At 36.9% G+C, this 20,660-nt stretch overlaps 1 protein-coding gene across 2 annotated transcripts in view; it reads left to right on the top strand.

Annotated features, from left to right (window-relative positions):
• The window catches only part of HDAC9 (histone deacetylase 9), a 644,065-nt gene that overhangs the window by 434,446 nt on the left and 188,959 nt on the right, over window positions 1–20,660 (top strand). The window lies entirely within an intron of this gene.

Raw genomic sequence — 20,660 nt, 5'->3', positions numbered from 1 at the left:
TAACAAAGCCTTTTTGATCCAGGATATTTATACCACATTTCAAGGACAAATTTGTTCAAATCCAATGACATATGAAGAAAAATGTCTCCATTTTTGTGGATGATTAGAAAATACCCTATAACCTGCAATCTATTTAAAGTTAACCCTTACCAGTAACAAACCATCATCCTGTAGAACTGAGTGCTAAGTCATGTTAGGACAACATAATTCTAGATCAGATTTCCAAGGACTAAGGAATTTAAATCGGTTAGGTTTCTCAGATGTTGAAGCGGAATAATATAGCTAGTTTTGTATATGTTTTAGGCAATAGTTTGCTATAACTAAATTTTATAGAGGGGAATCCCATATATTTTCATCTATAATTTTTATCATTTTGGTGATGCTGGATTTAGCAAGGATAATCTTTCTATTCTTTCACCTATGACTCTGCCCTCCAGAAATAGGAATGGCAACTACAACCAGTATCTATGTGGACTTTATAGTTTATCAACATACAACTGAGGTTCATAACAACTTTGTAAAATAGTCATTAACACCACTTTGTAGATGAGAACCTGAAAGCTCAGAAACATGAGGCTATTCTCCTGAAGCTACACATTAAAGGATGAAAGACTGAAAGTATGAGGTTGACGTGCATGTCCATGTGGAGGAGTTCCAAAAGACTATTTTAGGTCCTTCCAAGGCTTTCATCTTCAGCAGGCCAGCTGCAGCCCCTGGAGCAGAGCACTGCAGCTGTGTGGCTAGTGTAGTGTGGTCCCCTTTGTGGCAGCTCACCAGTGAGCTATGCTTTTTCGCTCCCAGCATAGGACAGTCACCATCCCATATTAATCCGTGCTCATTTTTAGCAAACTTCCTGTGAAACCAGGCGGTTACAAAATCATTCTAGAAAGCAGAGGATAAACTGACTCTTAAAATGGGTTTCATTGGCTTTTGCACTTACTTTCTAACATCCCAAGTGGCCACATTAAGAAAATGGCTGATTACCTGCAAATGAGGCAAAGAATGAAACAAAGCTAATGACTAGTTGGTGGGTATGGAGATAGGGAGGAAATCAAAGCTGTTAAAAGAGTGGTGGTCATCAAACCCCCACTCATTTACAGGTATATTTAATTCATGACCCAGAGTTGAAATGAGGACAGCTCTCTAGGACCCACTTCCCAAGTCTAACCTCTGCTGTGCCCATAATTCACTCTCCCTTGAACACAAAGTACATTTACTCAACTGTGCTAAGCCCATACCAAGGTAATTTCTTATTCTTTAGCCAGAACTGCTCTAGTAAACTCTTAGAAGTGCCCAAGAAATGAATAGTGACTACTGCTTCTGGCACAGTGAGTGTCATAGAATAAAACTGACCTAATCTGGGTGGTGGCAGCAGTGGTAGTGGGTAAGTGTAGCTTGAGAAGCAGAGGCAGGAAGAGTAAGACCTGCTTAGTTTGACTCCATCACTGCTGGGAAGGGCTGGAGAGAGGTACCTCTGTTCGTTAAATTGGCTTATAGGTTTTCTGGTAGTGTTTATGTAGGTCTAGATGAATGTGTGTATGTGTGTGTATATCATACACTTGCTGATACCCTAGAGAACTAGCTTGATTCAGTGTTTTTTTTAGGAACGAAATTATGTTCTTAGACATTTAGGAACCATCTTGACTCTTAAGAGCTCTGATTTTGACATAAGTCCTAAGAGAAACTTTGGGTCCTCTGGGTTTCTATCAGTCTAAATTTTTACCTCCAGGACAACCCAAATATACAAAAGATACCCAATATGAACTTGGATTGGTCCAGCTAAGCAACGTGGGCGCACTCCAGCAAGCTTAGAAACCACTGAAATTGCTTTTGTCTTAAGGCACTCTTCTGGCTAATATTATATAAGATGGACCCATTGGTTTAAATTACAAAAGGCTCCCAGTTGTTAAGATAAACTCCAGTTACCTGGAATATATACTTTTCTACTAGATGGGTTTAATTTATACCTGCTGAATGTTGATGGATGAATTGGCTTTTGAGGGGTGTACGTGGGACATCATGAAATTAAAAACTCTCTACTTCTCATTAAATTTCCTCCTAAAATTGCATGCGATAATTCGACAGTGTGTTGGTCAAGTAGTTCAATGGATGAATGGTATTTAAGGTCCTTTCAAGTGTGCTCTCCAGAATTGCATTTTGAGTAACAGCCTCAAGGTTTCCAAATTCCTTTGTGTTTGGTTCTCATTTTGTTTTAGTTACTATGGCATGACTCATTTCTGATTACTGTGTGATTGCACTACAAGAAAATGCACCAATTGAAAAGAACATTTTACCAAATCCCAGGACTTGGTCATCATACAGTGAAACAGATAATTAAGGGACTCTGGAAACAAAAGCCAGTGCAGGACCACTTTAGTTCTCACTCCTCAGGGTATATCACTAAAAATAGTGATCATTTTCCTAGCCATCTGACCTGCTGCTGTGTGAAGAAATCTTGAAGTCATTTCTCAGCCTTATTTTTTCCTCTGCACTTGATAGGCCACAAAAAAACCCACAAAAGCAAGGACGAGCAGGCTTTTATGATAATGTCGTCATCAGCTCCCAGCTTCAAACGCTTCTGCGGCTTTTGAGTTGTCATTTATAACTTGGAACTGAATCGACCCATAATTCCCCTGATACACTTAGAGAAATTGATAACAGACTCTGCACTTCTTTTATGGCTCGGAGGAGGCAACTCCAATCACATCACTATTGGCAGGCAATATTATTTTTTGACATGGTTGTAAAAGTATAAAGGGGCTTATGGCATTTGTTTAGATGAGGAATGGGCTCTCAAGCTGTGCTGGGGTTTACAGGACCAGATTAGTGAGAAGCGAAGGGAATATGATGTTTGCAAACAGGATATGATTTTATATATAAGTTTGGGTTTCATGCTCTGTTCCCTGGGGAAAGCCCTGCAGACAGCAGAGAATTCCACTTTTATCCTACAACAGACAAGCTCCTGGTGCCAAAAGGCAGAAAAATAAACGTGGTCAATGGGCAGTGTCAGACCCTTGATTGGAGGAGGAGGAGCTGTAGAAGAGGCAGAGCAATTCCCTGGGAGGAATGAGGGTTTGTAGAGCATGGGCAGAATCTGGGCCTGCCTAACTGGTCAAAGATGTGCCAGAAATGAGGCTCTGGTAGGTTTAATCAAGGCACCTTTTCCAGCAGCAACTCGGTCAGCCTGTGAACACAGAGCTGACTTTTTATTACAGACTTTTACTCTGTCCATATTCTATTTGGTTATGCCTGGATCTGACACCCTATGAGGGTTATGGATGTCATTTTTTGTGGTTTGGGGAGGGGCAGAAGGGGAGAAGGATTAGGTGATTGTGTGGAGGTAATTTAAGACTCATTTCAAGTGCTCAGAGGTTTTCAGCAGACATTTGAGTTATATGCTAACTGTATTCCTTATAAAGAAGGCAGGTTTGGATGAAATGTGTCAAATTTTCTTTCATTCTGTCAAATTTAAAATGTAAGCTCTCCCCTCTGATATGTGAAATTTACATATATATGTATATTACATATGTGCAGAGGTATATTCATAAGAAAATTTTGTCTGTTATTTTACACTGCATTTATACAATCATATTATTTTCCCATTTATTGTACCACATTGATCCCCCACATTTATTCTCTCCAGTAACATTTTTTAAAAGTTCCAGTGGCAAGCCTTTCAAAGACTGCTCTGACGTTCTCTATTATATTATAGTATCAAGGAATGTTATGACCAAATCTATGGATATATAGTTAAATTCAATGTAACAGAAAGGTTTGTTTAATACATTTTTCTTCTGCTATTTGCAGTGATTTTCCTTGAAACAAAAATCAGTATTTTAGAAGGTATAACATGTGCCATCTTAAGAGGAGTAAAGGGCAGGAAGAAGAAAATAAAGCTTGTTGCCAGTGATTAGACAAGGAGCAGGAATGCAAAGACTAATGAAACAAGACTGCTTTTCTCATTGCTCACAGCCTTTTCCTTGGGCTAATTTGGATAAATGTTGTGCTGTGGGAGCTCAGAGGAGGGAGCTTCCAGAACAGAAAAGAAAGAAGAGGGGTGTGGGGGTTAATCAAGCAATTGTAAGCTTGAGTAAATAAATCATTCTCTGATACTATAAAACAATGGAGAAAGTCAGAGCAGTCTTTGAAATCTTCAAGAACAATTAGGAATGAATGTGTTTTTGTGAGAGAGAGAGAGAGAGAGAGTGTGTGTGTGTGTGTGTGTGTGTGTGTGTTGGGTTATGGGTTATGAATGTGGGGTTGGAGGGAGGCATCTAGGCATTAACTGTTTAGGCCCTAGTAACACACTATATTTTTGACAAATGCACTAAGCAGTTGCCGATTAGAAGGGAATTTTTTTTCCCCTCAAAAAACCCCCCAAATCAGAACCTAATGCTTATGCAAAAATTTGGATGTTCCTGAAATTTTGATAATGATTCAGTAACCCCTTCCTCTTACCGTAAGTATAAGCATCATGTGTTATTCCTACCTAATTATCCCCAAGCAGGCGCAGTGCCTTTTGTTACCTCTGCAGAAAGAGAAGGGGATGGCATCTGTTTCTCACATGGAGTAATCAGGATAATGTTGATTTCCTTCATATTAATGTTCAGTTCAAACCTGGCTTGCAATCAGTGTTTCATTTCCTCCACTGCTGCTATCAAAGATGCATCACAGTCCTCTTCCCTCCAGCATAATAAGAGGATCCACCCTGATTTGGAATCTCTTTTTTCCTCATCTCCCTTTCTAATTGTATTTGGATTTTCATTAGTTCCAAACTTGATGCAAATGATACCAGCAGGAACACCCCCACGGCACCTGGAAAAAGTAAAACAGATAAGCTGCCTTAATGAAATTGTTTGAGAATTTTGTTTCATGCTGTGGATTCCACAAGAAGATCATGTTGCCCGAGACTTGGAAAATATTTAGTACAAAATACTATGCAAGCCAGGGAATTCTTTCTAAATAACAAAGGAAGTTTCTAGTATTGCGTAGATTATGCTAATTGTGTATGCTCAGTAACAGTTGCAGGGAAGTAGACAACACTCCCCACAGAGATAGACATATATACATTACTCTGTATTTACGACAAACTGTAAAATTTTATAGAATCTTTAGGTGTCTGATGTCCATTGCAGGAAAGAGTAAAATTAGAAATGAAAACCTTGACTTCCTCCTTAATTCACCTAACTGTTGTATACCATCTGTGATAAAAATTCTTTCGATTGCTTTGACATTATGGCTAAACACAACAGGATGCATTTTGAAGTTTCATTTTCGTTTCCTTATTTAAAGTAAAGATGAATATAACAAAGCTATCAAAATTATTCCATTGTCAAGATGAGATAACTTAAAAATGCCGTCATCAAAGCTTTACATGTGTTTTTTATACTTGGGACTACAACACCTATTTAAAAAAATACACATGCAACTATGTCACCCAAAGTAATAGCAATAGCAGAGAAGAAGAAAACATACCCATTTCTGGAATTTCTTGTTCTATCATTTTTCTCTGTTCTTTTTCTTCACTTGTCTACATGTCTTGATTATAAACATTCAGACAAGAAAAATTGCATGTTAGTTCCTATAGTTGCTGAAGGTAAATGGGTGATGAGCTTTAAGCTTCTACCTAACCCAGGAAATCTATGGTTCTGTGAAATACAAGTTCAGAAATAACAAATACATAAGTACAATATACAATCATAAATAAGTTTGAATATGTAATTATCTACTGATTGCCACTTCTTACTATCTAGAACATATAAAACCTTAGGTCAAACAAAAATTTTAAGTTGACAGAGGAAGTGGGATAACCTAGAAGAAAAAAAGAATCTTTGGTATAGTTTCTCTGTTGTTTAGGCTGAAGTGCAGATAAATTCAGGCCCATGTCAGCCTTTCATTTTGATATGAAAAAACTGCACTTACATTTTCCCTTTGTATCATATTGCTACCCTGGGTAGTTCCAGATCCAGATAGTCATCCTGTAGCAAGCTAATATCCAATACGTAATATTGCCATATCATTATTTGATTTATATTTGTGAAGTATTTTGACAGAAAGTTTAGTGAAGTATAACTACTAAAATTCTCAAGTAATGCATAGTTTTTCTTTCAAAATCCAAAACTAAAATAAAGTAGTTTACTGAATGCTTGAGCCATAGCAGGCAGTTCACAGCAAAGTCCCTAGGACTTAAGTCATTCCAAACCCCAAGCACAATCCATAGCTCCCAACTTCTAGGCCAGCTGCATCACTGTCACTGTGCTGTGTCTTATTTTTGAATGTAAAGTAATAGGTAAAATAAAGGAATTAATACTAAGTGATGACTCATCTTAACAATGAAGGATACATTGATTCATTGTTTTTATAAACACTAGTAAGACTATTAAGACTAATACATTTGAGAATAATATGCATCCAAAATCATTTGGTTAATTTATTCTGTTATTGTATTCTGAATAATATGATTTATATGGTCTCTAATATTTACTGTGGATATATTGTTATCCCTTACAATAATCTGTAAAGACTTCTCAGGATGATTCTATATCATTTTGAAATGTGATCATTCAAAGAAATAAGAAACCAAGGCTTGCAAGTAGTGAAATTCTTTTCTCCTAGAGATCACTCTTTTTTTCCCCTAATCTGTTGCCTGTCCATTAGACGCTTCAACATCTATTCATACATTTATTAAATACACATGTATTGAGAATCCAACAACACATAAAAAAGATTATACACCATGATCAAGTTGGATTCATTCCAAGGTCACAAGGAGAGTTCAACATGGGCAAATCAATCAATGTGATACACCACGGCAACAAAAGAAAAGACGAAAACCACATGATCATCAATAGATGCAGAAGCTTTTGATAAAATTCAACATCCATTCATGATAAAAATTCTTCCCAATGTGAGTATAGAAGGAACATATCTCAACGTAATAAGAGCTATTTATAACAAACTCACAGCCAGTGTAATATTCAGTGGTGAAAAGTTGAAAGCCTTCCTGCTAAAATCTGGAACAAGACAAGGATGCCCATCCTTACCACTTCTATTCCACAAAGTATTGAAAGTCCTAGCCACAGCAATCAGACAAGAAAAAGAAATAAAAGGGATCCAAATTGGAAGAGAAGAGGTAAAATTGTCATTATATAAGAGTGACATAATATATGTAGAAGACCTTAAAGGCGCCACACAAAAACTACTAGAGCTAATAAACGAATTCAGCAAGGTAACAGAACAAGATTAGCCTACAGAAATCTGTTGCATTTCTTTACACTAATAATGAAATACCAGAAAAGGAAACTAAAGATACAATCCCTTTTATAATCTTATAAAAAAATACTTAGGAATAAACCTGACCAAGGAGGTGAAAGATTGATACATTGAGAGCTATAAAACATTGATAAAGTAGATTAAAGATGATTTGAAAAAAAGGAAAGGTATCCCATGTTTTCTTGGACTGAAAGAATTAATATTGTTAAAATGGCCATGCTACCCAAAGCACTCTATAGACATAATGTGATCCCTATCAAATTATCCAGGACATTTTTCACAGAACTAGAAAAAAAATCCTAAAATTTATATAGAATCACAAAGAACTCAGAATTGCTAAAACAATACTGAAGAAAAAAATGAAGCTAGAGGCATAACACTCCCAGTCTTCAAACAATACTACAGAATGACAGTAATCAAAACAGCATGGTATTGGCACAAAACAGACATATGGAACAATGAAGCAGTACAGAGAGCCCAGAAATAAATCCACACCTGTGGTTAATTAATTGTTGGCAAAGGAGGTGAGACTATACAATGGAGAAAGAGAGTCTCTTCAGCAAGTGGTGCTGGAAAAGCTGGCCAGTCACATGTAAATCAGTGAAGTTAGAACACTTGACACCATACACAAAAATAAACTCAATATGGCTTAAAGACCTAAACATAAGACAGGACACCATATACCTCCTAAAAGAGAACATAGGCAAAACATTCTCTGACATAAATCATTGCAGTATTTTCCAAGGTCAGTCTCCCATGGCAATAGAAATAAAAGCAAAAGTAAACAAATGGGACCTAAATAAACTTAGGAGCTTTTGCACAGCAAAGGAAACTATAAACAAACGGAAAAGACAACCTATGGAATTGGAGAAAATATTTGCAAATGATGTGAATGACAAAGGCTTAATTTCCAGAATATATGAACAGCTCATACAACTCAATAACAAAAAAACAAACCCAATCCAAAAATGGGCAGGAGACCTAAATAAGAATTTCTTCAAAGAAGGCATACAGATGGCCAATAGGCACGTGAAAAGATGCTTAATATTGCTAATTATAAGAGAAATGCAAATCAAACTACAATGAGGTATCACCTCATACCAGTTAGAACAGCCATCATTAAAAAGCCCACAAACAGTAACTGCTGGAGAGGGTGGAGAAGAGGGAACCCTCCTGCACTGTTGGTGGGAATGTAATCTGGTGCAACCACTATAGAAAACAGTATGGCAATTCCTCAAAAAACTAAAAATAGACTTACCTTATGATCCAACAATCCCACTCCCAGGAATATATCCAGAGAAAACTCTTATTTCAAAAAAGATACATGCACCTGTGTTCATAGCAGCACTATTTATAATAGCCAAGATGTGGAAGCAACCTGAATGTCCATTAATAGGTGATTGGATAAAGAAGTTGTGGTATATACATATACAACGGAATACTACTCAGCCATAAAAAATAATAAAATAATGCCATTTGCAGCAACATGGATGGACCTAGAGATTATCATACTAAATTAAGTCAGACAGAGAAACACAAATATTATATATTACTTATGTGTGGAATCTAAAAAAATGACACCAAAGAATTTATTTACAAAACAGAAAGAGGCTCACAGACATTTCCAACATTGTAAATCAACTGGATTTCAGTAAAGAACAAAGCCAAAAAAAAAACCAAACATATATTGGGAGCCTCATATGCTACATATGGAGCAATCTCCAGTCTCAAGTTTTTCTCTTACATTTTGATGATTTTTTTCCTTTGCAATTCCCACTCATCTCTCTTTCTCTCCCTTTTCTTAAAAACTGAAGTATTATCAATTTACAATTTTTTGATAGTAACTGGTGTATAGCATAGTGATTCAGTTTACACACACACATATGTATATTCTTGTTGATTATAGGTTACTACAAGATATTGAATATAGTTCCCTGTGCTGTATAGTAGGTCCTTGTTGTTCCCATTTATATCTCTTAGGCTTATCACTTATACCCAGTGTTAATCTTCTGTTTCTATTCAGCAACTTTAGTGAGAAAGAACTGGCAGTGAATGGGGATATGGACTCAAGGCTATCTGAGTATTTGGACTCTTGGTTGAGCAAGATTCAAAGTCCTCATGAAATATTCAAGAGAGCCTTCCTGTCTCAGCTTATTTTGAAGGAGGTGTTAGATCTTCATTTTGAGAGCTAGTGAGTGCAGTGTCCAGCATCAGCCCACTGTTCCATTTGTAATAGCACATATGAAAGAAGTCAAACACCCAATCCTAACTGGCATAGTCTTTTTGCCTTTGGACTTACTGTACTCACAGCTTCTAGTGGCTACCACAGTTTGTGGCAGAGTTCATTCATTCACTTATTTATTCATTTATTTATACAAACAGTATTTATTGAGTGCTTATTTTATGCCAGGAACTGCAGGTATAGCACCAAGCAAAATGTAACAAAAAATCTGACCTGATGGAATGTTTATTCTGGTGGCAGAGACAGATAATCGAATACACATTAGTTTAAATACGTGAGTGTAATGATGAATGTTATGGGGAAAAGAATCAGGGCAGAGGTTGGGGCTAGGGCATAGAACTGGTGATGAATGAGAAGTGTTACCTTTTGGAGATCAGAATTGATGGGTGAGGGATGACCTGGGAGTCCTGGCTTCTTGAGGTGACCGAGAGGGAATAATGAGATCTATGCTGAGTGTACAAGGCAAGGTGATGGTCCAAGCAATTAGAGTTTAGGGAGTTGGGAGGGGGCTTGTTAAGAATACTCAGAGTTCTGAGTCCCCATCTTCACACTTGCTCATGAAGATGTGGACCACTGGGGGAAGGGTTGTTCTATCCAGAACATACAGAACTCTTGGCCTCCTTTTTGACTCCTGGATTGAGGTGTAGTGATGGGAAGGCAGGCAAGCAGGGTTTACAGGCACAGCCTGAGATCCTGAGATCCCCTTAAGATCTAACCTTGAAGGAGCTTGAAAGTGGAGGCACAGTTATCCAAGCACTCAAGATCTGGGACTCAAGAGCAAGTCTGAGACTGTAAGACATCTGGGTGGTTCCAGATCTTGGCAAAATTACATGCTTTGGGTTTGCCAGTTCCTGGGGTAGCACCTGTCTGTATTCAAGTATGATGAAAATGCCCTGACATTTGCATGACATTTCCTAGTGCCTTTTCATGTGATTTTACTGACTTTTTGAATGACATTTTTATATTGTGGCATCAGTTGTCTCTGGCTGATTTATATCTGAGCTGCAAGATTCAGGGTGACTGATTTGTTGATCCCATTAGATTCATGCACAGACCAAAAGATGATGGCTTCTCAGTTTCTTTACAGCCAGTTGTGTGTTGCATGTATATGATGCAAGGAGCACAAACTCTGGAGTCTGAATTCCAGGGCTACTTCTTACCATTAGCTCTCAGTTTCTGATCCTTAGTATCTTCATTATTAAATGAGATGAGTCAATAGAAAATATGGGCTAAATTATTTAGGACTATACTGTAATCATATCAGTAAAGTAATAATCCTTAACTTTGACTCTGATGGTATCCAGAGGGTTGACTTTAATGATGGGATTATCTGTTAGGTAGAGGAAAGGTAAGATGCCATGGCCTAGACAAGGCCATATAGAACCATTTAAAACATACCCAGTTGGTACTCACAGAAATGGGCTGATTCACAGCCTCACATCAGGGAATAGCCATTCTCTACATGTTGCTTTCAGTGATAACCTCCCTCACCTCTTTCAATCCTCACAACAATCGCAAGGGTCTTATTAGTAACTGTGTAACTGGGGTTTCATATTCTACAGAAAAGGAAACAGGCTCAGAGCAGAGAGTAACTTGTTGAAGTCACACCATTAGTAGGTGGTGGAGTAGAAATCTCCTGATTCCCAAGCTCTTAACCACATTTCTGTGCACACACAACTCACCATAATTTCAACCTTATATGATTGTCAGCACTCCTTTCCCAAATGAGAATAACCCTCACCATAAGTAAAACACAATTGTTTCTTTTGCCAAGAACATTTTCTTTTTTATTGAAAGTCCTTTAAAGTATGAAATCCATGAACTCAGACATCATTAATTTGGGGTAAAAATTATGTAGCTGTATACAGCATTGCAACCCCAACTAGAACACTGAAAAGTCTCTGCCATTGGAGCAAACCACTGTGGAATGGGTTAGAGAGAATCTTGTTTCACACACTGACTGAATCAGTTAATTTTATTTAGCTGCTCTTGGTAGCAACAGGGCTGTAACGTGCATTGTTTAGTGAATAAAAAAATGAGCATATAATGAAATACCCTTTATGTAGTATGTACATCAGGTTAAATAAAAACCAATAGGAAAATCCTGAACTGATATTATTTGGCTCTATCTCTAACTCTGTCTTGGTAGGACTGACCAGCAGGTCAGTAAAACTGAATAGCAACAATGGGAACTCTGAAATTCCTTCACTGACCACATAATCCACAGGAATCCATATATTATTTGTCAAATCCTTAAGTCCACCAGTATCTTAAGTAAAGATCCTTTGAGTCTCAAGATGTAGCACTTGAGGAACAAACATGTTCCTCTGCTTATTCTTGTTACTGGCACGTAAATAGCAAAGGGATATTTTTCTCAAGATGAAGAGTGACTAAAAATTGCACATGTGTAAGGTCAGTAGAGCTGCCAGAAAGCAGTTGATCATACTGGGAGGGGGTTTGTAGTAGAGCATTAACGTACATGGCCTGCCCCTTGTCTCCTCCAGCTGCTGCATTAATAGTTCACGCCTTCTTTCCATATGGAATATTGGTCACAGTATTCATTCATCATACCCATGGTTTTACTTGGAATCTGAAGGTCCTCCTTGTAGCTGCTCTGTTTCTTTTTCATCTCACCATGACTAAAGAAGCTAAGGTGTGGGCATTATAACCTACAAGTGATCCCATGGGAATAGGCTGTCATTCATGTGTTCCTCCCAGTGTTGAACAAAAGAGAGAAAGCATGTGGGTTCACCCACCCATTGTCATCGTAAATCCATTTCAAAGGTCTCAGGGTTTCAGCACAACATCTAACATGAAATGAATATATACATTCAAAGAGCTGGCATGTTGTATCACATGGGAGAAGGGAGAATATCCATTGTTACAGCTCCATAGCCGACTGAAGGTGAATACAGTAAAGAATACTGTAGGTCCTCAGCCCAGAAGTACGTCTCTCATCATCCTACAGGAGGGAAAAGGTGACGGTCCCCCAGAGTTATATAGGGCTCTCAAGAGGTTATTAAGAGTTGCTACCTGAGTCACTGCAGAACAATCCCTGAGTGGTTTTATTATTTTAGGGGATGTGTCCTTCTGCCTAGCCCTAGAGTCAGAGAAACCAACGATGCGAAGTCTCTGTTAGTAACTTTTTCATTTGTGTGAGGTTCAGATTTTTCATCTGTAGAATAGGGATAATGAGGCCTCATTGCATTATTGTGGACATCAAATATAATGATGTAGGTTAAATGACAGCTGTGTGTAAAGAATGGTCACTTCCCCACTTTGACGGGTGGCTCTAATTAGTTCTGGTTTTGCTGAGAATAAACATGTGGCTGTCTCAAGGGTATGTATGATACAAAAGCTTCTTCAAAGCTCTGAAACCCTGAGTCTCATGTGATGCACCTACCCAACTGATGTTCCACCATCAGAGTAATGGCACTTTGGGAGGCTAGTCAGGGAGGGGGAGGCCATTGTTTTTAGAAGGCCCTGTGATGAAGCACATGGCCAAAGAACCTTGATTCAGAAATTAGAATACTTGGATTCAAGTTTCCACCCTGTCATGAGTTCAGAAGTGTTTCTCTGACTCTGAAGTATGGATTCTGATTCAACAGAGCTGGATGGGGCCTGAGAGTCTGCCTTTTTGATGTCAGCGCAGCTGATCTATGGAACACCGTTGGTGTGACAAGATCCTGTGTGATCATAAATGGACAGATTATTTAATTTTTCTGTACCTCAGTTTCTTTATGTCTGTTAAGTAGAATTGATTAATGAAATGTGCTTTATCATTCTCCTTGGAGACAAATATGACATACTTGGGGATCTGGTAGAGTAAAACTTAGACAAGCAGTCTTTCCCTTTTGGGCAGACAGTTACAGGGTAGGCAAGTTTCTATGAGGGGCAGGGGTGAATTGTGCCAGCAGAGGTCTAGGGCTCCAAGGAAACTCCAGATGTTGCTGGATGCCAAGCCAGGGAGAGAAGGTTCGTAGTGCTAGCTAATGAGGGCTGCAAGTCTAGATGAGGCACTAACTGAGGAAAAGAGGAGTTCTTACTCTATTATGTATGTGTTACAGGACCCAAAGAGGAAGTTTTATATCAGATATTAACATTTTTTCACCACAGTTAAAAAAAACAAATTGTCAAGAAATATATCACCATAGAATGAATTTGTTCTCATTTATTAATTCATTCCTTTTATAGAAATTCATTAAGCATCTATTATGTGTCAGACCCCGAAGATACTGATACCCGTCGTCCTGTACTTATGGCACTTAACACTGGGTTTTATGGTATATCATTAAGAGATCTGCAGAACAAGTAATTTAGAAACTCTTTTTAAAGTTCATATCTGTATCAGTCTGCTCAGGTGGCCATAAAAAAAATGTGGCAAACTGGGTGGCTCAAACAACTGAAATTTATTTTCTCACAATTCTGGAGTCCAAGGTCCAGGTGCTAGAAGGATTGGTTTCTCCTGAGGCGTCTCTCCTTCACTTGCAGGTGGCTGCCTTCTTACTACGTCCTCACATGGCCTTTTCTCTGTGTGTGCACATCCCTGGTGTCTCTTCCTCTTCCCTGAGGACACCAGTGCTATTGCATTAGGTCCCCACCCCTGTGACCACATTTAACCTTAAGTACCTCTGTAAAGGCCCTGTCTACAAATATAGTCTCATTGAGCTTCAATATTTGAATTCTCAGGGAACGCAATTCAGTCCATAACAATATCCAAGTCTAGGTTAACACTGATTGAAATCCCAACTCTGTGCCTTGTCAACTATGTAACTTTATTCAAGTTACTTAACCTCTAAAACTTAGTTTCCTCTTTTGTAAAAGTGACTATAACACATTTTTAAGCTATCATGGGGAATAAACTGAGTTATGTGTGTAATATGTTTAACACAGTGTCCAGCACTTACTAGGTACCCCCACTGCCCCATATTTCCTTCTTTAGATGCTTGCTTTTTGCTTTCTTTGGGTAATAAATTTGATTTTACTACCTCTTGCACTGAATCTACTAATAAACTAGGCTTTTTTCTCCCTGAATCTTTCCTACTCTCACCCCCACTATCAATATTCCCAGAAGGAAAATAACCTACTGGTGTCTTCACCTCTAGCTGTAAGAATGAAAGCTTGATGATAGGAAAATGCAGAACTTCTCTAACACCTCTTAAGTGAATAAAGGTAATTATTCTATTCCTAAAACAAACAAATAAAGAAATTTGGCTTGCAGATGCCATCATACATCATGTAGAGTTTAAAACTGAATAAGCTCTATAGAGAAATGGAAACAAAAATGTGTTAGAAATTAAATTATGCTAAGACAGTTTTAGTGATTTTAAAAATACTTGATAATTTCTAAGTTACTAAGATGCTGTATGCAGAAGTTTCTGGTCTGCAATAGATGATTCATTTAAAAATACATTCTTCCTGATGTGATGCAGAAGTTGAAGAGAGATTTAATTGCTTTTACAGTTAAATTTTTATACGTGCCTAAAATGGCACAGAATGAGTGCGGTGATGGAAAATCTGTTTCTTTATTGAATCTGGTGTCTGTCAGGAGGTTTCTAGGGGCATCTGATTATTATTTAAGTTTAACCTCAATTATTTAGAAATAGCCCATGGCCCTAGCAGCAGCACAGAACAGCAGCAAGAGTTTACTAAACTGCTTACTGTTGGCTGAGGAGTTTTGGTTCCCAACTTTCCAGGGGAAATATTCAAGGCAATCAAGGAAGAATCGTGTACCACATTAACCATGCACGGTGCATATGAAACCTGTTCTGTTCATGAGCACAATAGTATTACATTTAACTCTGGGAATATTTCCGAAAAGAATCAACAAGCTGCATTTAGATTATACAAAGGAGACTGTGCCTAAATTCCTTTTCGCCTAAGTCATTCTCTTTCCCTTTTAAATACTTTCACATCCACTTTCAGTACAGGTAGCTTAATTTCTATCATGTGTGGCTTTTCAGAGCATAAGCTTTGTTTCAGGTGCCAATGATTGAGCTGTGCTGAATGTGCTTGGAAAAGGCCCACATTCATTCAGGAAACTCTAGTTGAACTAGATCCATATGTAGCAAAAAAAAAAAAAAAAAAAAAATGTAGCCTGCTGGTTGGAGGTAGTTTTCTGGCTTCCAGCATTATCACATATGATTTTTGTTTTTGATGTGCTGCAGAACAGAAAGTAATTTTGGAACAAAACTCTGGGATTCGTTTTTTCTTAGTTAGCATTTTCTGAAAGCTTACTACTTTAACCATTATGTTGTAAGATGATAAGCATTTTGCATGCATTGACTAATTTGATGCTAATAAAAATCTTCTGAGGAAGGTGGTATTATCTCTATTTTTTTAAGGTTTGGAGTGGTTAATGAACTTGTCCAAGTTTGAACAGCTTGTAAGTGGAAGTGGTGGTTTTCAAGGTCTCTGAAGTCAATGAAAATAAATAAGGTATTACTGCACTAAACTTTGGTGATACCATAAGCCAAAGCTACCACCTAAAAGAATGGGATATGTGAGAGGGGAATCTGTCCAACGACTGGTTCTTTGAAATCTCTGTTAAAAGCTTATTAGAAAGTCAGACAGTTTCTCCAAATCCTAGGGTTATCGAAGCCTCTAGGTACAAACTATTGGTGTAATGTTTAAGCAATTAGTGGTAGTCATTCTGTCTTGGGACAACTTATTTTGATAGGGATAATTTATTAATAAAACTTGTAACACATTCCTAATTTTACCTCTAACTTCACCTTTTCTTTCTTCCTCTCTTACCCAAGTAGAGCTCTTTCTTTGTACAATTTGGAGAAGTCCTTTCTCTATGAAATCCATGCTGCTCAAATTACCGTATGGTGAAAAAAGATTCTGTTTGCTTATGCTTTATTTCCTGTCTGTCATAAAGCGATACTTTTATAAAATGCATTAGAAAAGATTACTAGAATAGAGTTACAAAACTTGTGCAAAATAAAAAACTCAATTATTTTTTTATTAGATTCAACAGATAAAAAATTCTAAACAGATTGCTATAAAAGTTTCTAAATGCCTGCTTGTGTTTACCTTGTGGATTGGGAACACTGTGTGGACCACCATGGTTCCACAGGCTGCACTTCCAGTAGCAGTGTTCTAGACCAGTGGTTCTTGATATGGTTGAATTTAAATCTGCCATCTTGTTAGTAGTTTTATATTTGTCCCATTTCAGTTTTTGGTGTTTTTATTTGTTTGTCTTGGTTTCTTTTTTCCTCTTTCTCTCTTTTTCTTCTTTCCTTTGGATTGAATATTTTTTTTGATTGTTTCATTTTATTTCCACTATTGGCTTGTTAGTTGTACCTCTTTATTTTTTATTTATTTCTCTAGCATTTACACTTATAAATACTTATCACAGTCTGCCTGGAGGTAATATTACACTACTTCATGTATTATACAAGAGTCGTACAGCGGTTTATTTACAACCCTCTCCTCCCATTCATCATGCTTTTGTTGTCATCCGTTTGACTTTTACATGTGCCATAAACCCCACGACAGATTTTTATTATTTTTGCTTTAGTCAATTATCTTTTTTAAGGGAAAGAAAATAAGAAAAAGTCTCTTATAAGTACCTTCATTATTATTACTTATAACTCTTTATTTCTTTGTGTCAGTGTGTCATTCCAAGTTTTCATCTAGTATTGGGCTGTTTTTCCTGAATGAATTCCTTTACCATTTTTGATAACTCAGGTCTGATGGCAATACAGTACCTCGGCTGTTATTTTTCTGAAAAAGCTTTATTTTATCTTTTAAATATACTTTTCCTAGTATAGAATCCTGGGTTGACTTTTTTTCCCTTCGAAATCTTTGATGTCATTCCATTGTCTTTTTTGTGTCTGTGTATATGTATATTTGTATTAAAGTATAGTCAGTTTACAGTGTTGTGTCAGTTTCTGGTGTACAGCATAATGCTTCAGTCATACATGAACATATGTATATTCATTTTCATATTCTTTTTCCCCATAAGTTACTACAAGATATTGAATATAGTTCCCTCTGCTATACAGTATGAGCTTGTTGTTTTTCTAGTTTATGTATACTAGTTAGTATATGCAAATCTCAAACTCCCAATTTATCCCTTCTCACCCCCTTGCCTACTGGTAATCATAAGGGTTTTTTCTATATGTGAGTCTCTATTTTGTGAATAAGTTTGTCTTTTTTTTCTTTTTTGATTGCATGTATGAGTGATATCATATGGTATTTGTCTTTCTTTTTCTGGCTTACTTTATTTAGAATGACATTTTCCAGGCCATCTATGTTGCTGCAAATGGCATTATTTTATTATTTTTATGGCAGAGTAGGATTCCATTGTATAAATATACCACAACTTCTTTATCCAGTCATCTATTGATGGACATTTAGGTTGCTTCTATGTCTTGGCTATTGTAAATAGTGCTGCTATGAACATTAGGGTGCATGTATCTTTTTGAATTAGAATTTTCTCTGGATATATTCCCAGGAGTGAGATTGCTGGATCATAGGGTAAGTCTATTTTTAGTCTTTTGAGGAATCTCTACACTGTTTCCCATAATGGCTGCACCAAACTACATTCCCACCAGCAGTGTTGGAGGGTTCCCTTTTCTCCACACCCTCTCCAAAATTTATTGTTTGTGGACTTTTGAATGATGGCCATTCATACCTGACTGGTGTGAGGTGATACCTCATTGTAGTTTTGATTTGCATTTCTTTGATAACTAGAGATATTGAGCATCTTTTTATGTGCCTATTGGCCACTTGTAGGTCTTCATTGGAGAATTGCTTGTTTAGTTCTTCTGCCCATTTTTGGATTGGGTTGTTTGTTTTTTTCTTATTAAGTTGTATGAGCTGTTTATATATTCTAGAAATTAAACCCTTGGGAGTCTCATCTTTTGCAAATATTTTCTCCCATTCTGTAGGTTGTCTTTTTGTTTTGTTTATGATTTCCTTTGCTGTGCAAAAGCTTATAAGTTTAATTAGGTCCCATTTGTTTATTTTTGCTTTTATTTCTATTTCCTGGGTAGACTGCCCTAGGAGAACATTGCTAAGGTTTATGTCAGAGAATGTCTTGCCGATGTTTTCTTCTAAGAGGTTTATAGTGTCTTAGCTTATATTTAAGTCTTTAAGCCATTTTGAGTTTATTTTTGTGTATGATGTGAGGGCGTATTCTTACTTCATTGAATTACATGCAGCTGTCCAGTTTTCACAATACCATTTGCTGAAGAGATCGTCTTTACTCCATTGTATATTCTTGCCTCTTTTGGCAAATACTAATTGTCCAAAAATCTGTGGGTTTATTTCTGGGCTCTCTGTTCTCTTCCACTGAGTCATCTCTGTTTTTGTACCAATACCATGCTGTTTTGATTACTGTAGTTCCATAGTATTGTCTCAAGTCTGGGAGGATTATTCCTCCAGCTTTATTCTTTTTCTTCAGTATTGCTTGGCAGTTCTGGGTCTTCTATGATTCCATATAAATTTTAGGATTATTTATTCTAGTTCTGTGAAAAATGTCCTGGGTAATTTGATAGGGGTCACATTAAATGTGTAGATTGCTTTGGGTAGTATGACCATTTTAACAATATTAATTCTTCCAATCCAAGAACATGGGATATCTTTCCATTTATTTAAGTCATCTTTAATTTCCTTAGTCAGTGTTTTATAGTTCTCCAGATACAAGTTCTTCACTTTCTTGGTTAGATTTATTCCTAAGTTTTTCATTTTTTGGATGTGATTTTAAAAGGGATTGTTTTTCACTTTCCTTTTCTGATATTTCATTGTTAGTATAAAGAAATGCCACTGATTTCTGTATGTTAATCTTGTATCCTGCTACCTTGCTGAATTATTTTATCAGCTTCAGTATTGTGTGGAGCCTTTAGGGTTTTCTATATATAGTATCATGTCAACTGCATATAATGACAATTTTACTTCTTCTCTTCCAATTTGGATCCCTTTTATTTCTTTTCTTGACTAATTGCTATGGCTAGGACTTCCAATACTATATTGAATAGAAGTGGTGAGAACGGATATCCTTGACTTGTTACAGATTTTAGTGGGAGGGCTTTCAACTTTTCACTGTTGTATATTATGCTGGCTGTGGGTTTGTCATAAATAGCTTTTATTATGTTGAGATATGTTCCCTCTGTACTCTTTTTGGTTAGAGTTTTTATCATAAATGGGGGTTGAATTTTATCAGGTGCTTTCTCTGCATCTGTTGAGATGATCCTGTGATTTTTGTCCTTTCTCTGGTTGATGTGGTATATAACGTTGATCGATTTGCATATGTTGAACCATCCTTGTGTCCCTAGGATGGACCCAACTTGATCATGGTTTATGATCTTTTTTATGTGTTCTTGGATTCTGTTTGCTAATATTTTGTCGAGAATTTTTGGATCTATGTTCATCAATGTTATTGACCAATGGTTTTCTTTTTTGGTAGTGTCTTTGTCTAGCTTTGGTATCAGGATGATGGTGGCTTCATAAAATGAATTTGGGAGTATTCCTTCTTCAGTTTTTTGAAAGAGTCTGAAAAGGATCAGAAAGAACTCTTCTTTCTATGTTTGATAAAATTCCCCAGTGAATCCATCTGGTCCTGGACTTTTCCTTGCTGGGAGGTTTTTTATTTCTGATTCTATTTCATTTCTAGTGATTCATCTCTTGAAATGATCTATTTCTTCTTGATTCAGTTTTGGTGGACTGTGTGTTCCTAGAAACGTGTCCATTTCTTCTAAGTTGTCTGTAATATTCTCTTACGACTTTTTGTATTACTGTGGTATTGGTTGTAATTTCTCCATTTTCATTTCTTATTTTGTTTGTGTCCTCTCTCTTTTCTTCTTGGTGAGCTTGGCCAGAGGTTTGCCAATTTTATTTACTTTTTAAAAATACCAGCTTTTGGTTTGATTGAATTTTTCTATTGTTTCTTAAATCTCTAGTTTATTTGTTCCCTCCCTGATATTTTTTATTTATTTCCTTCTGCTGACTTTGTTTTGTTTCTTCTTTTTCTAATTCTTTTAGGTGGTAGGGTAGGTTGCTTATTTGAGATTGTCCTTGTTTTTTGAGGAAGGCTGTATCACTACAGATGTCCCTCTTAGGACTGCTTTTGCTGCATCCCATAGATTTTGGGTGGTTATATTTTCATTGTCGTTTGTCTCAAGGTATTTTTTGAAAT

Source organism: Camelus ferus, chromosome 7 (genome assembly GCF_009834535.1).
Source record: "Camelus ferus isolate YT-003-E chromosome 7, BCGSAC_Cfer_1.0, whole genome shotgun sequence".
Lineage (NCBI taxonomy): Eukaryota > Metazoa > Chordata > Mammalia > Artiodactyla > Camelidae > Camelus > Camelus ferus.
The sequence above is the reverse complement of the archived record's forward strand: the minus strand, read 5'-3'. Positions and strand labels throughout refer to the sequence as shown.